General features: G+C 35.4%; 1 protein-coding gene across 1 annotated transcript in view; it reads right to left on the bottom strand.

The window, feature by feature from the left end:
- The window catches only part of LOC115512302 (bifunctional heparan sulfate N-deacetylase/N-sulfotransferase 4-like), a 424,934-nt gene that overhangs the window by 374,622 nt on the left and 25,989 nt on the right, over window positions 1-24,323 (bottom strand). The window contains 1 exon segment of the mRNA XM_032592912.1: window positions 3,724-3,851. The gene's annotated coding sequence lies outside the window, so the exon portion shown is untranslated.

The following is a 24,323-nucleotide window of genomic DNA, read 5'->3' as shown; positions in this document are numbered from 1 at the left end:
TAAGAAATGCTGCAAAACCCGAACATCATAAATTATAGAGAAAAGAGCCCCATGGCCTTGTCCCTCACTCATACCGTCAGGGTTTTATATCTGGGTAAAAGAAGCAAATGTTGATATCACAAAAAATATATAGAGATGCCAGAATGGGAAAATGATGTGTGGTAAATAAGGTGAGCTTGATTTTAGCAATGATCAGAAAGCAGTCAAAGAAAGAGGAGAGATAGACATTCTCACGAGAGGTCTGCCAGAATGGAAGAGGAGTCCTCCATCACCAAAAAAGATGCCTCTGCCCAAGGAGAGAGACGTGGCTTCATCAAGAAAGAAAGGGAGGAGGAACTCAAAAGTTGCAGATTTAACCTCCTTAATTTTTGTTTGGCTTATATAAAATGAAAAGGTTAGTGGAGGGGCGCCTGGGTGGCGCAGTCGGTTAAGCGTCCGACTTCAGCCAGGTCACGATCTCGCGGTCCGTGAGTTCGAGCCCCGCGTCGGGCTCTGGGCTGATGGCTCGGAGCCTGGAGCCTGTTTCCGATTCTGTGTCTCCCTCTCTCTCTGCCCCTCCCCCGTTCATGCTCTGACTCTCTCTGTCCCAAAAAAAAAATAAATAAACGTTGAAAAAAAAAAAAAGCCACCGGGCTCTCTCTAAAATGAAAAGGTTAGTGGAGACAATTTTATATATATATATATATATATATATACACACACACACACACATATATGTATATATATATATATGTATATATATAATATACATATACATACACATATATATATATATGTAGCAATTTACGGTTGTCAATGTTTTTATATATTTTGTCTCTCCTATCTGTGATTAAGGCAGGACAGACATTTTAAAAATCTTCATTGCAACCACAGTGGAACCGATCTTGAGAAAAGTTGCATGTATTTGCTGTAACTCTCTAGAACATGACCTCTAAGGGAAGAAAGTATGTTTTTAATTCAAAATCAAGTTTTTGCAATTAGATATTATTAAGGAATCATAGTTAACACATTTAGGATTGAAAATGGTATTATGGTTTAGTTTTTAAGAACGCTTTTCTTTTATAGATATATAGTAAAATACTTTTGACTATGAAACCTGGAATCTGCATCAAAATAATGCAAGGAGCATAACTGCAATGTTGTATATCTTGTTTTGGGTGATTCTGAAATGGATATGTACAATTGTTAAAACTCATCAAACTGAAAATAAGACCTTAACATTTAAGCACATGCAAATTGTATCTAAATTAAAAAAAAAACATCAAAAAGTAACTAGGAAAGACAATCTAGAAGACGATAACAAAGCTTGTGGACTTATGCTATCAAAATCAAGACATGCATACCTACAGTATGAAAATAGTGTGTTTTGGTATAGGTATAGAAAAATGGACCAATGGAAAAGAATAGAACAAATAGAAACAAACTCAAAAATATACAGTGACCTGATACAATGTTCATCCTGTAGTAAAATTAGGAAAGAATGATTTTTTCAGTAATGGCCATGGGTCAACTGGATACACATCTAAGAAAAAAAAATCAGTCTTACCTTCTATACTTTACATTATATTAAACAATTCCAGATGGAAAATAAATGTAAATGTCAAAGGAAAAAAAAAAAAAGAAATTTTCCAGAAGAAATCATAGGAGAGTATCTTTATGATCTTGGAGTAGGCAGACATTTTAACTTGGTAACAAACTCTAGAGAAAAAAAATGATAAACAGAGCTACATTAAGATCTTCTGTTTATCATCAAGAAAATGAATAGATAGCACACAGAGTAGGAGAATATATTTGCAATGTGTACATTTGTTAGAGGCTTACATAGACTATATATAAGAAATCATATAAATGGACAAAATAGAAAACTGTATACAATACTTGGAAAATAATTTGAATGGACATTACAAAAGAGGATATCCAAATGGCCAAACAATGTATGAAAGGTTCTCTACTTCATTAGCCATAGAGAAATGCAAATTAAAATCTACTGCAATCATTACCCAGCCTCTAAATATTAAATCCAAAAGAGATAATACCCAGCTTCAGTGACGACTTGAAGTTATTGGACTTTGCATATACTGCTTGCTGGTGGGGGTATAAATAGTAAAACCAACTAGGAAGGTTGTTTGGTGATGTCTACTGATGCAGAATATATGCCTATTTTGTGACACGGCAATATCTTTCCTTGATGTATATCTAGCAGATAAGTATACACATACAGTAAAACCTTGGTTTGTCACCATAATTCGTTCTGGAAACGTACTTGTAATCCAAAGCACTTGTATATCAAAGTGAATTTCCCCATAAGAAATAATGGAAACTCAGATGATTAATTCTACAACCCAAAATATGTATATAAAAATGATTACAATGCTGTGATATAATACAAAATAATAAAAAAAAATACAAAATACAAAGAAAAATAAATAAATCAACCTGCATTTACCTTTGAAAACCTTCATGGCTGGTGTGAGGGAGGGTTATTGTGTAGGATGAATTTCACTATCACTAATAGAATCACTGGTGTCTATTGGCTCAATGGAATCCTTTTCGTTTCTTGCAGCTTTAACAAGGAACCTATCCAATGACACTTGTTTTTGCCTCCTTTTGAGGATTTTGCAGAAATGTGACATTGCATTGTTTTTCAAAAGATTAATCGCTTGCACTGATACAAACCTTATTCGTGTGGTGCTTTTCTACAAAATTTTGCACTGTTTCCCACATTTTACACATCTCCATAATCTCATTTGAAGTGAGGGATTCTCCTGCCTTTTTCCCCTCCTCCTCTGCAGACAAGATGCAGATGTAGATGTCTTATAAAATCTTGCAATTTCAGCCATTCCCATACCATGTTTGTACTTTTTGATGTATTTCCTTCTTAACTTCCACCATAATCATCTCCTTCTTACAGCCTTTCTTTTCAACCTTTTTCTGCATGGGAGCCATTGTATATGCTTTTACGGATGTTGACTATAGTACAGTATTAATAAACTCTTGTCATATACTGTATTTAATGTAACTGGCAATAAGACAGCAGAGGAAGGGGTCTGTATCTGCAGGCAACCTGACCCAGAATGAAGCAAAGCATTCCTAAACTTATTCTTGTATGGAAAAGCAAAGGACCGTCCATAGGTGCCTTGAAGTGACAAAAGATACACTGGTGCCAGGTGTGAACACCTTCCAAAGTTCTGAAAAATCACTGATTTCTGCCAAACACTGCAGCCTGAGACCAAGCATCTGAGCCTGGGAGACAATCACCCACAATCCAACAGTGAGAGAGGGAAAGAAGAGCCATTGGCTCAGTTGTGATCATGAAACATTTGGCATCATGTACTACTCATATTGAAATACATCACTCATTTATCAAGTTAAAATTTATTAGAAATGTTGGCTTGTCTTGTGGAACACTCGCAGAACAAGTTACTCGCAATCCAAGGTTTTACTGTATTCAACAGAACACGTATATGAGTTTTCATAAAAGCATTATGCATAAAAGCTAGTAACTAGAAACAGCCCAAAGACTATTGACAGAAGAATGAGTAAACATATTTTGTCCTATCTGTAAAAGCAAATATATCTTAGTAATGAGAATACACAAATTGCTGCATACAGAACACCAAGGCTGAATATCAAATTTTTGATATCGAATGAAAGAACCAGACATAAAATGGAATATATTATATGAATCCAGTTATAGATAGCTCAAATCCACGGATGACTTACCCAAGGCTCTTAGATAAGAAGAGGAGGAACAGTAAATTCAAAGGGATCATTGGGCATCTTGCCTGTGCATGTCCTTGGTCCAAGGGTGTTTGCAGTCAGCTTTGGATCCCATTTCTTGTCACCAAAAACTGTTAAAAAAATATTAAAGAAAACAATTTAGGTGATACAAACAAACTTTATTTAACACTTTATGAAATAGACAGTCTCTCTTTGGAGAACTGCAAAATAGGTCAGAGGACAGGAAGCTTTTATTAGATGAAGAACAAAGAAAAAGGAAGACACAAGTAGAAAATATCTGATTGACTGGGTCCACATAGTCAGCCTTGTTTGGGGTACAAATGCCTAAAAGTGGCTTAGAGTTTGGAGACTGGCTGGGTATATTGTGTTTGTGTTCAAGCTGAGCATTTACAAGGGCATGAAGTTTGTCTAAGTTTTGGTTTGCTGACATTGCACCTGTGCAGGAGTGGCTCCATCTTGGGACTAAAAATTTATTTCAAGAGCACCAAAGCTAGTTTTCAGTAGAGTTCCTGCAAACTCTGGTACCTTGAGCTTCTAGTTTCAGGAATGCATAAGACATGGAGGGCATGTCTCTAGTCTGCCTTTGGTGCAGACCTGGATTGGAGACTCCACATAAAACAGAATCTTAACAGCTTAATGAAAATTAAACCCCCACCACACAGAAAAAGACAGATTGAAAAACTTAAATCTTGACCTTGATAGTGGGTAGAGAAAAAAATAGCCTCTGCATTCACAATCAGAAGCTGGTCTTTACTTGGCATGCAGTCCAATGAAAATAATACAATTCAAAATTCTTCGAGTGACTAATATATTTTAACATATTACAAATGAAAAGGTAAGGATCTTATTACATTGATAAATAAAGGAAAATAGGCAATCAAATTCAACATTCATTCTGTATTAAATTTTTAGCAAAAGAAACAGAAAGTCTTTTCTTTAACTTAGTAAGTACATGTACAAAAATAACTAACAAATATCACACTTGATTGAAGAAAAACTGAAAGCATTCTTTCTAACATCAGGAACAATGCAAGGATGCCTGCCATCATTATAGCTAATAAAACATAATAATGAGGTCCTTGTCGGTGCAGACACGGGAAAAACAAAGTAGATATAGGAATAAAAAGGAGTTTTTATTATTTACATAAGATGTAATTCTCCACAGAGAAAACGTCCCCCAAATCTACTGCTAAACCAATAGAGTTAATGACAGAGTTTAGGATACAAAAATACAAAATAAAAAATAAAAAAAATGGGGCACCTGGCTGGCTCAGTCGTAAGAGCATGTGCCTCTTGATCTTGAGGTTGTCAGTTTGAGACCCACATTGGGTGTAGAGATTACTTAAAAATAAAATAAAATAAAATAAATAAAATAAAATAAAATAATAAAATAAAATAAATAAAATAAAATAAAATAAAATAAATAAAATAAAATATAAAAATCAGTTCATTTCTAAAATCCAGCAGCAAATAACACATTTCTTAGTAAAATAAAATAAAAAATGATCATTTACAAGGGCAACAAAAAATAGAAATAAATCTTTTTTTAAGGAATAAATTTAAAAAAATTTTTCTAATGTTTATATTTGAGAGAGAGAGAGAGAGAGACAGAGAGAGAGAGAGTGGGGGATGGGCAGAGAGCGAGAGGGAGACACAGAATTCAAAGCAGGCTCCAGGGTCTCAGCTGTCAGCACAGAGCCCCTACACAGGGCTCAACTCACCAGCTATGAGATCATGATCTGAGCTGAAGTCAGATGCTTAACTGACTGAGCCACCCAGGCGTCCCAGGAATAAATTTTTTTTTAAGTTTGTTTTGAGAGAGAGAGACAGAGAGAGAAAGAGAGAGAAAGTATGAGGGGCAGAGAGAGAATCCCAAGCAGGCTCTGCACTTAGAAGGATGCGGGGTTCAGACTTTTGAAATGTGAGATCATGACCTGAGCCCAAGTCAGACTCTCAGCTGACTGAGCCACCCAGTCAAGGGCCCCGGAATAAATCTTTTTCAATGTATAAAATTTATAGAAAGCAAAGTATGAAATTTTACTGTAAATCATTAAGGCAAATCTGAAAAAAATGGTAGAAATACAACTATTTCAAGGATTGAGAGATTCAACACTGTTATGATATAAACTTAAACTGATAGACTGTAATTGTAACAAAATTCTCAATATGGTTTGTTTCACTCAATTTTACATTTTATTTAGCAATATGATTCAAATGTTTTTATGAAAGAGTCAAGTACCAAGAATATAAAAGGCATTCTAGAAAAGGAACAATGTTTAAAGACTGGGCCTTCTAGATATTAAAAGGTAGCTAAAAGATGCAGTAACTAACACAAGGAGGATTTAGTGTGACAAAAACATATACAAAGGGTACTGAGGAAAGAGCTTAGATCTAGACCCAGGGCACTGAAATAGACCCATGCAAATATTGCAACCTGATTTGAGATAGAACAAGAACAGCACAGTGGTTTTTGGAAACATTAGATTCTTAAATCAAAATGTGATAGTAGTACCAATAACAACAAAATAATAATAGCTGCTTTGGGATAAGGGGAATATAAAAAGCTACTACTTTCTTCCATTTTCTTTATTTATAAAAATAGAAAACAATATCAAATATCATGAAAAATGAGTGAATGAAAGGTAAGGAAGTGGTGACTATAAACAACTTTTGAAGTTTGGCTATGAAGAGGGAATTTAGACACTAGTCTTAGAGAAACAACCAGAGGACATTATAATGCTGGTATATAGAGCATATTTTTGGCTGATATGAATGATCTATTTAAGAATGAAACTTTGGGGTGCCTGGGTGGCTCAGTCGGTTGAGCATCCGACTTCGGCTCAGGTCATGATCTCACAGCTTGTCAGTTCAAGCCCCGTGTCAGGCTCTGTGCTGACAGCTTGGAGCCTGGAGCCTGCTTCAGATTCTGTGCCTCCCTCTCTCTCTACCCCAACCCACTTGCATTCTGTCTCTGTCTCTCTCAAAAAGAAACATTAAAAAACCAAAACAAAAAAAGAATGAAACCTTCATGATGCAAGAGGGTAAGTCAATTACTTAAAAGTTTGTCAGTATAGGGAACTCCTAATCCTCTCAAATTTGATAAAATTAAAGCATAGTTAAAATGAAGACATTATGACTACAAGCTGGAATAGCACTAGGTTTTTTTCCAAGTCTCTAAAACATTTCAGAAAAAAAAAAAAAGGAAATTAGCTGAAAGAAAAAAAATGCAGGAATATTTCTGGTATAATTCTTTTCACAAGGAAAAATATAATGTAGTCGTCAGTGTAAAATACATGGATATCATGAGACCAAAGGAGATAATTTGATACAATTTTATTTTCTTTAGTTTCTGTGAGGAAACTAAAACTTTTTTTCTTTTTTAAAGTTTATTTATTTTTGAAAGAGAGAGAGAGAGAGAAAGAGAGAATGAGCAAGCTGAGGAGGGGCAGAGACATAAGGAGAGAGAAGTCCAAGCAGGCTCCGTGCTGTGAGCATGGAGCCTGATGAGTGGCTCGAACATATAAATTGTGAGATTATGACCAGAGCTGAAATCAAGAGTTGGACACCAGGGGCGCCTGGGTGGCACAGTCGGTTAAGCATCCGACTTCAGCCAGGTCACGATCTTGCGGTCCGTGGGTTCGAGCCCCGCGTCAGGCTCTGGGCTGATGGCTCAGAGCCTGGAGCCTGTTTCTGATTCTGTGTCTCCCTCTCTCTCTGCCCCTCCCCCGTTCATGCCCTGTCTCTCTCTGTCCCAGAAATAAACGTTGAAAAAAAAAAAAAAAGAGTTGGACACTTAACCAACTGAGTCAACCAGGCACCCCTTAAAAATATTTTTCCTTGATGGAAGTTAAAAAGTTATTCTTTCAAGTTTCTTATTTATAGAAAGGGGTATGGGTCTACTAAACTACTTTAGAACTTATAAATACATGAGGGCAGAAGTATGGATAAAGTTATAGTTACTATAGTTCTTCCTTGATGCAAAACTCTACATATCTATTTTGTTGTACTTTTAAGACAACCTCAAAATTATAATTCTAATTTATATTAATTTGCAAATTATTGAATAGCAGTTAAAAAAAGAATCTTGATAGATGTTACCACTATTCAACAAAATATGGTCCTTCTGTATTTCTGGGCATTGGAGAAAATTGCATTTCCCTATCCCCTTGAATTAAATACTGATCATGTGACTTGTTTTGGCCAATCTAATGTGAAGAGAGTGAGGCATCTTATGTCGGAAGTCAGTAATAGATTTTTCAGTTCAACTCCTCCTTGCTTCATTGTTTGTGAAAACATATGCTGATGTGAAGGTGCCATAATTTCAAGAGCAGCCTGGAATTCTGAGTAATTATAAGGGCAGATGCTCTGAGATGTTTTCTTACATCCTCAGTGATGTGTGAGCAAAAATAAATATTGAGTTAAGCCAATGAAAATTTAGGATTGCTATTACCACAGCATACCTTAGACCTTGTTGAAAGACTTAAGAAGCTAAAGTAGAAAGTAGAGCAGGAGAATTAAACCCCAGGAGAATTAAAAGAAGCTGGGTGGAAAAGCCAAATCTTCTGGGTGCCTGGGTGGCTCATTTGGGTAAGCAACTGACTTCAGCTCAGGTCATGATCTCATGGTTGGTGAGTTCAAGTCCTGTGGTGGGTTCTGTGCTTACAGCTCGGAGTCTGGAGTCTGCTTCAGATTCTGTGTCTCCCTCTCTCTCTACCCTTCCTCCACTCATGCTCTCTCTCTCTCAAAAAAAGTAAACAACAGCAACCAAAAAAAAAAAAAAAAAAAAAAAAAAAGAAGAAAGAAAGAAAGAAAGAAAGAAAGAAAGAAAGAAAAAAAAGAAAAGCCAAATCTTCAAACTAGTCTTAGGAATGAAGTCTTAGGAAGAGTCTTAGGAAGTAAGGAGTTCTATGTGTAAGAAGCAATAGAAAATATTATGGCATGGTATATAGTTCAAACTATTTATTTCTCCTAGAACTGTGATTGAATGTTATTTAGTTATCTTTATTAATATATTTTTTGTTTATTAGTACCTTATTGAAATTTCATTTCATTTTTTTTTTTTCTACTTTAAAAGGCTTTATAGCTCTGAGACCAGAAGAGCTAAGTCTAGGATTTTGAGCTGTAATTTCAGAAAACAGAATAAGACTGAAATAAAGTTTCACTATGCATATCTTTTAAAAAAAGAAAACTTCTAGCATTTTATTACTGCTCTATGGTGAGATTATCTTGTAAAGTTTACAGCGAGTAAACATAGGTAATTAAACATTAAATAGTTGACTCTGATGTTCATATTTTAAGAAAATGTAACACATCATTGATCTTGTACTTATGTCTTTGTCATTTTATTTTAGGCACTTGGGTTTATTTTACGAAAATACTCCTAAAAAAGTCTTAAGACTCACAACTGAAAATATTCCCACCAAATAATTTCAGAAACCTATTCCTTATGGTTGGGAAGGCACTCCTGCATATATTAATGAGAAAAGATTATTTTTCAGTGAATTCCAGGAATATTGTTTTAAAATTTTCATACTCTGCCTTTCCTGTTTCCCTTCTTGCTGACTTTTAATATTAGAACAAACAACAATATTGGTTTTATTTCAAAGGCCAAATTACAGAAAACAATAAACTGGCTAAAAGTAAGACAGAACTATTATATAAAATCAAACAAACTAAAACTCAAAAATTCAAATTACCACTTTGTCCTTACTTTGGCTTGCTTGTGGGAATTTATGGAAGAAGTCTTTTAAACTTCATCAAAAATCCCTCATGCCAGTTAATGATAGAATGGGGGAAGAAGAGGTTTTGCTATGTTTAAATTCCATTAGAGCATTGTGGGTTTTCACTTCCTAAGTGGATTATTTAACTTCCGAAGAAAATCCTTTGAGGTCTAAGCTTATTTGCTCTCAGGAAAAATATGGCTTCAGTCACTTAGGAAAAAAAAAAAAAAAGACAACAGTAATCTTTAAAAATATATACTTAGAAAATATTTCCCTATCATGAATATGTAGCTGAAATTCATTTTTAAATTAAATTGTTAGTTATAATGCATAAATTTAAATTTTCAATTAGAAATCAGCTAAACTGAGCATCAATCAGTTGCAATTTTTTTTCTTCATTTCACTTAAAGGAGGAACCATTAAATAAGAACGAATAGCTCATAATGGTAATAAGGTAAAATAATAAAAAATATACTCTGAGTTGCTTCAAACCTTATGATACAGTTATTATCCACATTTTTGTGCTAGATTTTTATAAAATATGGATTCAATTCTAGAGCCTCAGGCAAGGTAAAATTTGCATTTGCTTGGCCTATATAGGCCATTGATAAATACATTAGATAAATCCATGATTATATGAGATAAAATGCATATAAGTATTTTTGATACATTTATACCAATTGTATCAATCATGTATATTCAAATATCGCAAAACCAATGCTTTTCTTAAGAACTACATCCTTATGGGGCACCTGGGAGGCTCAGTTGGACTTTGGCTCAGGTGTGGGTTCAAGCCCGGCATGGTGCTCTGTGCAGATGAGCTCAGAGCCTGGAGCCTGCTTGGGATTCTGTCTCCTGCTGTTTCTGCCCTTCCCCCGCTCGTGCTGTGTCTCTGTCTCTCAAAAATAAATAAACATTAAAAAAAAAAGAATGATATCCTTTCTAATAACTTGACACTGAAGCTTCTGTTTAGACAAAAAGGATTGACAGGTCACATTTATCTCCTCATGAAAACTCACTAATGTAGGAATTCTAAATATATAAAACCCCATGAGGTCAAAAAGAACAAGAGAGCAAATCACTGCAGTGGAGAAGCCTGGCTCCTCACTTCGCCAATTTACAACACAATGCCTCCAGGGGGCATGGCTGACATGAAAAATAACTGTTTCCACAGCTCTTGGAAACTTAAGTCATTGAAGAAGCAGAGGTAAAATGGGGAGCTGAAAACAGGACTTGCTATAAAAGTTTGTATTTTGTATAAAAGTTTGTCACTTCCTTACAACCGATTGAGGTCCTCCGTATTGACAAAATGCAGGCGGCTCCTGTGGCCAGGCCCACGTCACCAATGCAAACCTGAGACGGCCGACATTTAGGGAAAAGCCTCACCCTCACCGCCAAAGAAACCTAACACACACCAATGACAATCCTCCAGCTCGGCGGCAGTTGAGTTTACCTTGGCTTAGAAAAGCGGGCTTCTCAGCCAATCACGCCCGCTCTCTGTGCCGCCTCTCCTCACGCTCTAGGAAACGCGCTTACCCAAAATCCCTCGGGAGGTGGCAAACCATGGCCTTCGTCTCGCGAGGCCCCGCGAGGCTCCCAACTCACGGGTTGTTTTCCCTTGGAAGAAGGACATCAAACTCATTACAAAGTTATTTCGTTTCCACTTGAAAGTTTCAGTGGTGAGGTCCGATGCAGGCTGCTGAAGTCTCAGTACTGCTTCTAGACGCAGGTGAAGGGACCCACAGGCTGTTTCCGTTGCTCTCCGGGGATCTGCGGTAAGCTTTTCTCGGTTCTAGCTCCGCTTATTTTGCGTTCTGAACGTTTGAAGTTTGTTTACCCTAATCCTTCTGGATAAAAAATTGGAGTGTGAGAGAATCCAGATTTTCATGGTGAGACTTAGTAGGCCACAATATTTGGGTTTGTGGCCGATCTCATCAATAAGGTAAGCTCCTCAGGGAGCATCTGACGGATCTCAGAAACAAGAAGTCTGGTTTTATTAGGGAGAATTGTTTCAACAAAGGGAAATAATTGGTACTCCTGAATTTTGGAAAGGAAAATGACAGCCTTTAGGTAACTTCAAAGCCACAGAGTAAGTGCACAGTATGAACTGCTGTGGGGGGTCTTTGGGGGGAGATATAAGGTAGGAAATCCAGACTGTTTTAATCAATAGCATATCAAAATCTAAGTAGGCATAAATTAGAGTATTAAAAGCTCACTGTAAATAAGTCATCTCTTGAAAGGCATAACAGGTCTGTTGGTAATGCAAATGTCAGAAGCCAAAGCCACAAAATTGGTGGCCAGGTGTCAAGCATTTAAAAGTTATTAGAGCACTTGCCACCTAACTGTAAACTCCTGTGCTAGGATAAGTTGGTCATGGAATGGGTTAGGTTGATACTGGGTCACTAGCTAACCTCAAGAAAATTTCTGTGCTGATAGGTACACTGTAAAATACTATAAAATCCCCAACCCAGTGGCACATCCATCTTAGGTATGTGCCAAGAGACCCAAGGCTTAGCCAAAGAAATGGGATCCTCAAGTTTCAAAGAACTGAGCACACCACATTCTGGCATACCTGCTTCCTTTGCTAAGAACCATGGTCCCAGAATTACAATGGCCTTTACAGGAAGCATTCCAATTAGATAAGGTTTTTCATCTGAGGAGTGCACTTAAAAGTGAGAATACCCAAATCAGACAGATGCAATGAGAAACCTATTTTGATGGGCATGCATAAGTTTCCAAAAGACTTCAGGATTACAGAATAATAATTTCATTGAAAGATTCATAGCAAAAGAGTAATGAAAAGTTAAAGACCCAAGAGATACCTTAAAAAAAAAAGACTATTTAGACTGAGGTGACTGTTACTACTCCCTTCTGCCCTCCTTTGCTTGAGTACTCACAGTCTACTGTACCTCTATCTGAATTGCCTTTCCACTCTGAAGAGACCACAAGACCGTAAATAAGTCATTGACCTTACAGACACTTCACTCCAAGGAGGGCCTTCATGTGGGCCTCTCTCAGTGTTGACAGGACTCTTGAGGGATTCTCCAGTAAACTGCTACCAGCTAGTCCCTTAAACTGCAAAAGGGAAACTAAAAATTAATTGAAAACCTTGCTAAAGTCAGGTAGATACCAGAACTACACTCTCTACTTTATTTATTTATTTTTTTTTTAATTTTTTTTTCAACGTTTATTCATTTTTGGGACAGAGAGAGACAGAGCATGAACGGGGGAGGGGCAGAGAGAGAGGGAGACACAGAATCGGAAACAGGCTCCAGGCTCTGAGCCATCAGCCTAGAGCCCGACGCGGGGCCCGAACTCCCGGACCGCGAGATCGTGACCTGGCTGAAGTTGGACGCTCAACCGACTGCGCCACCCAGGCGCCCCTAGACTCTCTGCTTTAAATTGGGTGTAAGGTCTGGCTCTAAAGGTTTGCCTTCTGGAGAAACACAATACTTGGGAACTACCAGCATAGAAAAGGGCATGACCAGGCCTGAGGCCATAAACAGAATTTAGTAAAAAGTAGAAACCAAGTAGCCATTTCCCACCCTCTCAGGGCATAAACACTGCAATCTGGTATGTGTCCTGCAGCAGGAAATAGGATGCCACTGAAGACAGACTCCTTGCAGATCTTCCCACTGTAAAGGCGTCCAGTCAACCAATTCTATATGGAGAGCTTCCTGTCAACCTCAAGTGTCTCAATATTAAATGTAATAGGACAGTAAAGGACTATCAGATGTTTAAGAAAAGCCACTAACATGAAAAGCGAGTGGCCAAAACCAACAAATTAGAAAATTGTTAAAAGGAAGCCAGTGCACAAAGTAGAAGATTAAGTAAAACAAATTGCCATATAAAGAGTTGAGAAGGTATTATATTATTATAGTAAGTGCTCAGCTCAGAGTAATGAGAGAAAGAGAAAAAGGACTTGGAAAAAATAAAAACATTTAATTAAGGAATTGAAAGGTGAAATTGATAAAATTTTGCATCATGGGGGTGCCTGACTGACTCAGTCATACTACTCTTGATACTGGGATTGTAAATTCAAGCCCCATGTTGAGTATAGAAACTACTTACAAAAATTTTTTTTTTTTTTTGCATCATGTCTCCAGACTAGAAAATGAGTCCTGCAGAGGTAGGACACTCAAGGAACAGAGAAGCAAGACAGAGATTTGGTTCAATTTGGCCCTTTCTTAGGAGAACTGGCAGCTAGTATTTTGCAATGTATATAAAAATTTAACTGATAATAGTGATAATTATTAATTATTTAAGTATAATTGATACATATTAGTTTCAATTTTACAACATGTTTGTATATTTGTGAAATGATCACCACAATAAGTCAAATTAATATTTGTCACATTACATGGCTACAAAAAATTGCTTTTTCTTGTGATGAGGACTTTTAATGTCTCTCAGCAACTTCCACATATGCAGTACAGGATTATTTACTGTAGTCACCATGCTGTACATAACATACCCATGACTTTTTAATTTTATAAATAGAACTTTGTACTTTTTTGCCTCCTTTACCCATTTTGTCCCCTACCCTCCCTCATCCTCCATGTCTGACAACCACCCATCTGTTCTGTGTACCTATAAACTTGGTTTTATTGGTTTTTAATTCCACATATAAGTGAGGTCATATAGCATTTGCCTTTTCTCTGACTTATGTCACTTAGCATAACATCCTCAAGGGCCATCCATGTTGTAAACAGCAAGATTTTGTTCTTCTTTATGGCCGAATAGCATTACACTGAGTGGTGTGCGCATGCGTGTATATGTATCTATGCGTATCACATCTTCTTGAGCCATTCATTCACATAAAGACACTTTGGTTGCTTCCATGTCTTTATTATTGTAAATCATACTGCGCTGAACTTGGGTGTGCATATATATATATATATATATATACACACACATATGTGTATATATGTGTGTATATATATATACACACACACATATATATGTGTATATATGTGTATATATATATGTTGATAAATACTCAGCAGTGGAATTGCTGGATCATATGGTGGTTCTATTTTTAATTTTTTTAAAGGTTTATTTTATTTTATTTTATTTTTTTATGTGAGAGAGAGTGTGCGTGCGTGCATAAGCGGGTGAGGAGCAGAGAGAGAGATACAAACACAGAAGCTGAAGCAGGCTCCAGGCTTGAGCTGTCAGCACATGGCTGTGCACAATGCTCGAACCCATGAACCAGGAGATCATGACCTGAGCCGAAGTCGGATGCTTAACTGAGTGAGCTACTCAGGTGCTCCAGTATATATTTTAAATCTAGAAAAAAAAGGTAGTGTACGTAGTGGTTTAAATTTCACTAGTGGTCATTTTATACTTACACTCATTGCTAGATGTAATGTGCTAATTCAGTTTTTTATTAGGAGTTTTAAGAGTGAGTAAGGATTTAGTGATGTCTTAAAGTTGAGATTGCATTTTACCATAAGTAATTGAAAATTAAATTATATTTACTTATAGAAATAGGAGTTTATTTTTCTTATAAAACAAATCTGGAAGTGTGTCATGGCTGGTGTTAGTTTAGAGAAGTCCAAGGGGGCCAATATCACTAATATTATCTTGGTCTTTCCCTATGGTCTTAAGATGACTTCTCAAGTTGTAGTTATAAAAGATTTGTGGTCAAGGAAGGAGTCATCTAAAGGATTAACAGGAATGAGATCTTGTGTGGAAGTAGCTAGCATTAACCCAAGTGAAATGAGCAATTTTCCTTCTTGTTATCTTCTTACATCATCTACCTGATTTGAGATGTATACACACACACACACACACACACACACACACACACTACATATGTACGTATCAGTTTATTAGATTTGTTTGTCAGGAATTTTGTGGTTTTCTATCTTCACTTTCAGAAGTTATCTTTCAGATTTAATGTTTACAATAAGTTTTATAAAATTATGTATAAAAATTACTTAGAGAAAACTTAGAGAAAACTTATTTAAGTGCTCATGTGATGATTTTTAGTTGTGTTTTTGAAATACCACTTGTGAATTGTATTTGTATATTCCATGGTGTTAATATTCCCATGCTGCTGTCTCCAAATTTTGGGGTCTCTACCTTATTACCTTGATAGCCTAGGAAAAATTCTCAGTATTAGAAAACAAAAATGATCTTCCACCACTAAATATTGTTGTGAAATCTTTGGCCACTCTTGATTTTTGTTTGGTTAGTTTTTCTGTCTGAATACTTCTAGATTATTTGATTAAAAAAATTCCAGGGGCGCCTGGGTGGCTCAGTCGGTTAAGCGGCCCACTTCGGCTCAGGTCACGATCTCGCGGTCCATGAGTTCGAGCCCCGCGTCAGGCTCTGGGCTGATGGCTCAGAGCCTGGAGCCTGCTTCCCATTCTGTGTCTCCCTCTCTCTCTGCCCCTCCCCCATTCATGCTCTGTCTCTGTCTCAAAAATAAATAAAGGTTAAAAAAAATTAAAAAAAAAATTCCACCTATTTTAAGGGTGGTGACCTATTTTTACTTTGAGAAATATCAATGAGCTATTACCATTTATAAGTTTTAGTTCTTTTTAAAAGCACTGTTTTTTAAAAATCTGTTTTAATTTGGTATTGTTTCTGCTCTGTTAGTTCTGGTTACTTCTAGATGTTGCATCACCATTTCAGGATTTCTAACAACTTCTCAGCTATTGTTTTTATCTTGTTTCTTTACTTCACATGCTATGAGTGGTTCTCAACTTTTTCTTTTAGTTTTCTGATTTTATTTTTGTAGCATTCAGTTCTTTATGAATCTAAATTTGATTTTAATATGGCTTTGTGTTAATTACCTTCCAATGTCTTTTTTCTTGCACGTGATCTTTACATGCATTCTAATCACTTTGTTCATTTCAGCTTGTTAATTTATCTCATTTTTCATCATCTCTTCTTTGACAAATTCTCAGAATTCTAAAAATTTAGTAATTTTAGTAGACTTGTTGGGTTGTATTGAACTGTGATCCTCTTTTACTTCATGTTCTAGAATCTTATCATGTGCAAATCTATGTAACTAGACCAGTAGTCCACAGTGTGGTTTGGTGTGGAGGCTGCTAACAAGTATAGATGATAGTAGCAAAGCTAGTAATTCCCTCTGACCTCCACCACCATTCAGGAAATGAAATGTGTGTGTAAGAAATGCTTTCAGGTTTCTATTGGGGAAGAGAAGATATTAGAAGAGATATGTGAGTTTTATTTATATTAGGAAATAAGAATAAGGATTAGTAAATTGTGTTTATAATGTCTCTGGAGATTCTGTCATAAATCCAGTACCTTTATTCTGTTTTGATTTGTTTAAGGATGATACCATTAATGATAAACAGGTATCCATTAAGTTTATTTTTATGTATTATTCCACATACATTTTATAATGAGAATGTCTATCTTGTGTTAGGCTGAGTCAGGTTCTAGATTATTTCTCTTTTTGTTATATGCTTAGAGGTATAGTCCCAACTGCAAATAAGAATATTGACAGATATTTGCTTTTTACTTCTATAGTTTCAGGTTTTGCATCCTGTATCTATATTACTTATCCATAAGGTGATAAGGTGGTCAGGCTTAACCTTTTTTCCTATTTAAACAACTCATAATTGCCATGGTCCTTTATATTAGTGTGTTATGCCTCATAATTTATATGTATTTTATATTAATATTGTTACTAATACTAAATGATTCCTTGAAAAATGTTTGAAACTCAAGACAAAGTTGAGGAAAGGGCATTGTGTATTATTTTTTGCCAAATTGTTCTACTTATATGATACAGGTTCTAAGGTCACAGTGCTTAAAATAAACTCTGCTAGATTAAATATAACTTTTAATTGTAGTGCCGTTCATACAATATCTCTAATCAGAAGCCTTTTTCAGGTTTATACAAAGGTGCTCTGAACATGCAGTTTTAACCTCTACTGATTCAAGGACTCCGTCATCATCCCATTTTCCAGGGTGAGGGTGATTTCTAATTACTGCACATCCTGGTGTTTAATTTCATGTGATAAGCTTGTAACTAATAAGTAAATATGCCTGCTTGTTTCTGAGAATTAAATAATTTGGATAGAATTAAAAAAAAAAGATTTAAGAAATGAAAAAGGTGAATTTCAGAAAGCCAAGCATACTTTAAATGAGGTTTACTCTAATTTTCCTGCTTGCAAAAAAAAAACAAAAACAAACTCCTCTTTTGCCCTTTCATAACTGATATAAAATAGATTTAAATGGGAAAAAATACAACCATTGTTGTTGGTTTATAATAGTGTTTTTAAAAAATCACAGAAAATGGGCCAATTAGTTTTTCCAAAATATATTGTAATGGGGCAAATATGTGCTATGTTATCTAATGTTTTTATTTTATTTTTTTGATAGAGTGAGGCATTTAAGATCTTCAAATAAGTGTTCAGAGTCAAACTGAAGCATAGCTTTTACTATACCCTCTTCAGAAAATATTTTTTCAAATCATTCCTTCTGTGTATATTTTTAAAGATACAAGATATATCCTACCTAAAGATAAGATCTGCTGATAATGAATTTTAAATTTATGATGAATGGTGTAACTTCAGATTATCAGTACTATAACATTAACAAAATACCTCTGTGTGTATTTGTGAAGTAGAGGTGTGCTATACTGTTGAAGGAGTCGGGCGAATTGCAGTCTGTTTAAGAAATGCACATTATATTCAAGTATGGCTTGGTATTCCCTTGCTGTTCACATCTTTTGAGTGCAAAAAGTGGTTTTGCTAACTCATTTTGCTGCTCATGGAAAGCTGAAAATCAATAGCTGCAGGTTGATGAAACCTAAATCCATTTGATTCCTTTCCACCAGTTGCCATTATGCAGACAGTCAAGTGTGATGTATTTAGTTCATGCAGTACTTATTACTCTCAAGCACAGCTTCTCATCAGGGAAAAATTAGACCAGATGAGAAGTAATCAAGAAATTCTGGAGAGGTTGCAAAGATCTTCTTTTTAACTGCTTCCTTTTTTTTCCTCTCTGTCTTTGACTCTCATAGTCTGCAAAAAAGAAAAGTTAAGATCTCCACCACAAAGCTCCAGAAAGTTCTGTAGAAATGTTTTGTGTCACCTTTTTTTTTTTTTTTTTTTACATCAGTATTTGTACTTAGTAATAGTCACAATAAAGAACACTAGCTGGATAAATGCCAAATTAAGAAAATTCCCCCTTACTAGAACTATTAGAGTCATCACTTTGGCAGAGTTGAACAAATAAAAAACTGCTAGAACTGATTTCGACATTTCCATTTTTTCTTAATAGCTATTTAATAGGTAGACAGCTAAAAGTAGTTGTATAATCTGGAGGCTCAGAGCATGGTCTTTGCAATCCCTTTCTGTTAATTACTAGCTTGATTAATCTTGAACACATTGTCCTCTCTGATCATCAATTTTATCATTTATGTAAGGGAATTATAATAATATCAGCCTCAGAATTTTGGAAAGAATAAAATGGGTAATCAATATAAAGCATTTAATACCATAAACATTCAATATGAATTATTTGTTAATATTAATCCCTTACATGGCAATGATTGGATATGAATATGCAGCAACTCTTTTTCTACTTTAGCAATATTTTAGATATCTGACTTGAAAGTTACAGATATTTGACAAAATCTCCCATATTACATTGCTGTAATGTATATATTACAATGAATAATGAAATGATCATCTGGTCCAACCTCCTGCTTTAGTAGTTAGAATGCTAAAATGACAGTTTACGTGATTTGCCTGAGTGCAAAACATCTGTGCTTGGTGAAGATGCAAGACTAGAACTTGGATGTCCTTGCTTTCAGAAGTGCCTTTTTTTTTTTTTTTTTTTAAATGACTGTTTATTTTGAGAGCAGGAGAGGGCAAGTAGGGGAGGGACAGAGAGAGGGAAAGAGAATCCCCAGCAGGCACTGCACTGTTAAGCACAGAGCCCAACATGAACCCATGAACTGTGAGATCATGACCTGAGGCAAAATCAAGAGTAGGACAGTTAACCCACTGAGGCCACCCAGGCGCTGTCAGAAGTGTCTTTTTCTTTTATACTCACATCTGTGAATTTATCTAGACTTGCTTTTTCAGACATGGGTAGACAATGTTAAGCTCCAATTACAGAAACTACAATTTAAGGTAAAAACTTGGTCACAGAGATATACATAAAGATCACCCTTACTAGAAGTGATACTAGTGGCTGACTACTTGGAATGAATTAGCAGCTGGCAAAAATCTGTGAACAATGGAATGAGAGCCATTGTGGTGGGCCAAAGACACCTGGAAAGCTTTGAAACTGTCCCAGTGCTATCAGACAAAATAGTAAAATAAAGCAGAAATCTATCTCAGGAGAAATTAATCTACCTTCTTAGACTTAAAAGAAGTGAGAGTTGTGGTCTCTCTCATTTCTATGTTTATTTCAACTATGTTGGTTTTGCAGAACCCAATGGATTTAACAAATGGTAGTGGATTATCATAATTTCAACCAGTTGTTAGCCCCAGTCACATTTGTAGCCCTGCAAGAGGTATTTTTATCTAAATGTATCAAGACAGCCTTGGACACTGAGTATACTGCTATTAACATGATAAATGCATTTTTCTACTCTCCTCAGTTGAGAGGACCCAAAGCTGTTTGCATTTTGTGGAAAAGAACACAGGAACATATTATTTTGACCGAAGGATAGGTTATGTTATTTTCTTTTCTCTGCTCAAAAATAATCTGCAGTACCTTGATATTCTGATATTTTGCAGAAACATCACACTGGCTCACTGTTTTAATTATATCATGAAAATTGAACCTAGTGAGCAGGAAATGGTGTTATATTTAATATGTCATGCAAGACATAGGATGTCTGTTTATGGGAAATAAACTCTACAAAAATTCAGAGACAGGACTATTAGTGAAAAAATTTAGGTTATTGGCTAGAATGGTTGGTACATAATGGGGGCAAGGTGGAAATGTGTCCAGCATTCAGTGGGCTATACTGGATTGTCTCTGGTACTCCATGCTTTTATAGTGACCAAGCTCTAAGAAGAGGGACTCTTTTAAGGAGGAATCAACCCACCATGAAAGCAATCTAGAACAGCTCAATTGCTGATTCAGGCTAAGAAAAATCTAGAATGTATGGCGTAAGAGGACAACAATGAATATAAAACAGTGACAAATACAGTTTGTTCCCATAACTTTATATAAAAACTAGCCACTAATTTGAAAACTCAGTGACAAAAAAGACTTAAATGGTGCATGTGGTGGATAATATCAGAGGCCTGGGTTGCCTATTCTTTTTTTGTCTCACATAATTGTAATTAAGGACTTTGTGGACAGTTCTGTATGAGTTTTGATACATCCTGGTGCCAATTGTAACTTGTCTGTTTCAAAACATCTTCTGCAGAGCTGATGACCATAAATGGATTTATTCCAACATTCATGAATAGTAATCTGAAAACAAAAGCAATTAGTGCCCTTCAAAACAACCCTTAAAGACGCTGGTGATAGGAGCAGATGCAGATGCTCCCTGTGATTAACTCTAGAAAACTGCTTGCTTCTAAGTTCTTGTTTCAGGCTCCGTTCCATGGTGTTCCCAGACTAAGATATCCTCTAAGAGTAAATCTAACTGCATGATTATAAGAGGTACATATTTTTGTAAAGCAATTATATCACAAGTTCACCTGATGAATAAAAATAGTTCTTTCAATTATGAGAGCCACAATTTTCATGATTTTCTTTTTATTTAATTTTTTTTGTGTTTATTTATTTTTTGAGAGACATAGAGCACAAGTTGGGGAGGGGAAGAGAGAGAAGGAGACACAGAATCTGAAGCAGGCTCCAGGCTCCGAGCTGTCAGCACAGAGCCTGACACGGGGCTCGAACTCACAACCGTGAGATCATGACCTGAGTCAAAGTCGGGCACTTAACCTACTGAGGACACCCAGGCGCTCCTTCATGGTTTTTTGATACAACTATTTTCTATAATCGATTATATGGAGATTATATATAATTATATATTATATGTACGATATATAAGTTTACTTCCTATTTATTGATCTCCACTATGTATTTTTATTTTATCTGTTTTTAAAGTTTATTTTGAGAGAGAGAAAGAGAGAGAGAAGAGGGAGAGAGAGAGAGAACAAGAGAATCCTAAGCAGGCTCCCTATTATCAGTGCAGAGCCCAATGTAGGGCCTCCATCCTTGCCTTGGCTCATAACCTGAGCCTAAACCAAGAGTCAGATGCTCAGTCAACTGAGCCACCTAGGCAGTCGTACCACTGCACATTTTAAATAAAGTTTTTTCTTCCTTTGAGGTGGTTCCATCCAAATCAGTACCACTTTTGCTTTATTTTTTTTTTTTTTCTACCTTCACTTTCAATACTCCCCTATCTTTGAAATTTAAAGAACTGTGTTACATCATAAATGAATTAGGGAAAAAACAGAAAGGCCCAGAACTTAGAAATGTAGTTCTGGAATCATGGGGGAATAGATTAGGGAATCCAAATGCTTTACTGTTTGAATAATATATTTGTAATGATATTAAATTTAGTAGGATTAGACACATAAGAGAATTGTTAAATTCATGCACAGACTGACTTTAGTTACCTTTTACAGTGCATTATTACTGGAAGCACTCATATTATATTGTGAATCTCTGTGGCATGTATTCATTAGAGTCTTTTATTACATTTTCAAAAGCTAGAAATGCAATTTATATCAATTTGCTTTCCATACTCTTAGGGAATTTGATTGAATATGAAAAATTCTACTGAGTTTCTGTATGATGTACTAGTAATTTGGATATATACCTGTACAACACCCTTTTAAAATGTCTAACACTTTCAGATAATTCACTAAAATATGTATAAGGCTACCAATTCCTGCCAGCTTCACAGGGTCTAGAAATATTATTTCTGAATATACACACATATATAGGCACACAAACACACATAACTCTCTTGATTTCTTTGCTACACTTTTGTATTTGGCTTAGAACAGACACAGAAAATTAGAAAAGGGTGGGAAGGCAAGTTTCTCATATGATTCTCTAACAAGTCATTTGCTTAACAGTGTTTATTATATATCGACTATTAGTCCTCAGAGGCTTTCGGTGGTAGGTTTTAGTTTATTTATTTAATTTTTTTACAGGTGAAGATATATATTGGGGCTTAGAGAGGTTAGACACTTGCCCTAGGTCTCAAAGCTCATAAGTGGTACAGACATATTCAAATCCTTCTGGCTTTGTTTTAAATTTTAATATTTTCATGACCACTTATTCCTTTTTTTTGATGGAATATATTTGTCTTTTGCTTCTGCAAATGACTTATTTGAATTAGATATATAATTGTGAATTGATATCTTATGTAATTTTCTGTTATATATTTCATTCCTCTTTACAGCCTCATCTTATATTATGTTAACAAAAGTTGGCTCTCTATAACTGTTTTTAGACTGTGTGTTCTTTGAAAGCAAGAACTTCATAAGTTGGATTATAATGGTATAACATGAAAAACTCATACTTGTCAGTGATTAGTAGTAAAGGTGTGTGATTGTATCTCTGTCTTCTATATTGTACTTTATGAATTTGTTCTTTAATATTATGCATATTAGCAAAATATACTTATATTACAGATAGTACTATTTACATGTTTGAGTTACTTAAAATAGGTAAAATATTCAAAAACAATTTGACTTTGGATACTGAAATGGTCAAGAATTTCAAGAGATTGCAAGAAAAAAGGAATAAATTACATATAATGAGAGAGAGGACTTTGAACTAATGATTTGAAGGAAATAAATATGAAACCTATGTGGTTTGACTCTATACCAGTCAAAATAAAAACTGTTTAAAAATGAGGCTTGGTTAAATACACTTTATCTGGTTCCAAAAATGTGACTTCATATGAAACTACACAGCCTATTGTTCTATTCCAAATGCAGAAATAACTGTAAGGCCAATAGACATGTAAATGTGACCTTTTGCCTTTGATGCGCCAAATTGAAATTGTGTGCAGGGGTGGGCTGACTGGTTGTCCGTAGAGCATTCGACTCTTGGTCTCAGCGTTGTGAGTTCAAGCCCCATGTTGGGTGTAGAGCCTACTTAAAAGTAAATAATAAATACCTCTTAAAAAAAGAAAAGAAGTTATGTGTGCAGTTATTATCAGAGAGAGAGACTTGGAGAATCTTAAGGCTGCTTCACCCTTCACTAATTATTTCCAATTATTGTTAGATATTTCTATGTTATCAGGCAGTTTTTCCACAGTCCAGTACTGAATTTTTTCTATTGTTGTCTAAGTCTGTTTTCCTCTTAACTAATATCTGGCTCTTGATAGGTATTATAGCTTATTAACAGAATATAGCATTTAATTTTGGTATCATTCCGTATCTTATTCCCTGGTTTATGGTGGGAACCTCAGTAATATTTTTATTATAGTTTCTGTCACTTCATTTGCTATTTAAATTATTCTTACACTGCATTGAGTCCCCTTGTTTACTAATTACATACAATTATACTCAACGATAATTAAATATTAACTTAATTCTCATTATTACTTAGACCTAAACTAATTTCATCTTTTGCATGAAAAGACTGACTTTTAAATTCTAAATACTCAATTTTTAATAATTATGGATCTTATTATTAAATATATAGTTTTAAATTTACTGAATTTTTTCACTTTATAATTTTTATTTGGTTAAAAAACTGAGCTCTTTTACTTAATTTTACCACCCTATCATAAAGCCCAGATTAAAAAAAATTATTTTCTTTTATTTTTGGGAGATACAGAGTGTGAGCAGGGAACATACAGAGAGAGAGGGAGACACAGAATCTGAAGCAAGCTCCAGGCTCTGTGTTGTCAGCACAAAGCTTGATGAGGGGCTCAAA

Source organism: Lynx canadensis, chromosome B1 (assembly GCF_007474595.2).
Source record: "Lynx canadensis isolate LIC74 chromosome B1, mLynCan4.pri.v2, whole genome shotgun sequence".
Taxonomy (NCBI): Eukaryota; Metazoa; Chordata; class Mammalia; order Carnivora; family Felidae; genus Lynx; species Lynx canadensis.
The sequence above is the reverse complement of the archived record's forward strand: the minus strand, read 5'-3'. Positions and strand labels throughout refer to the sequence as shown.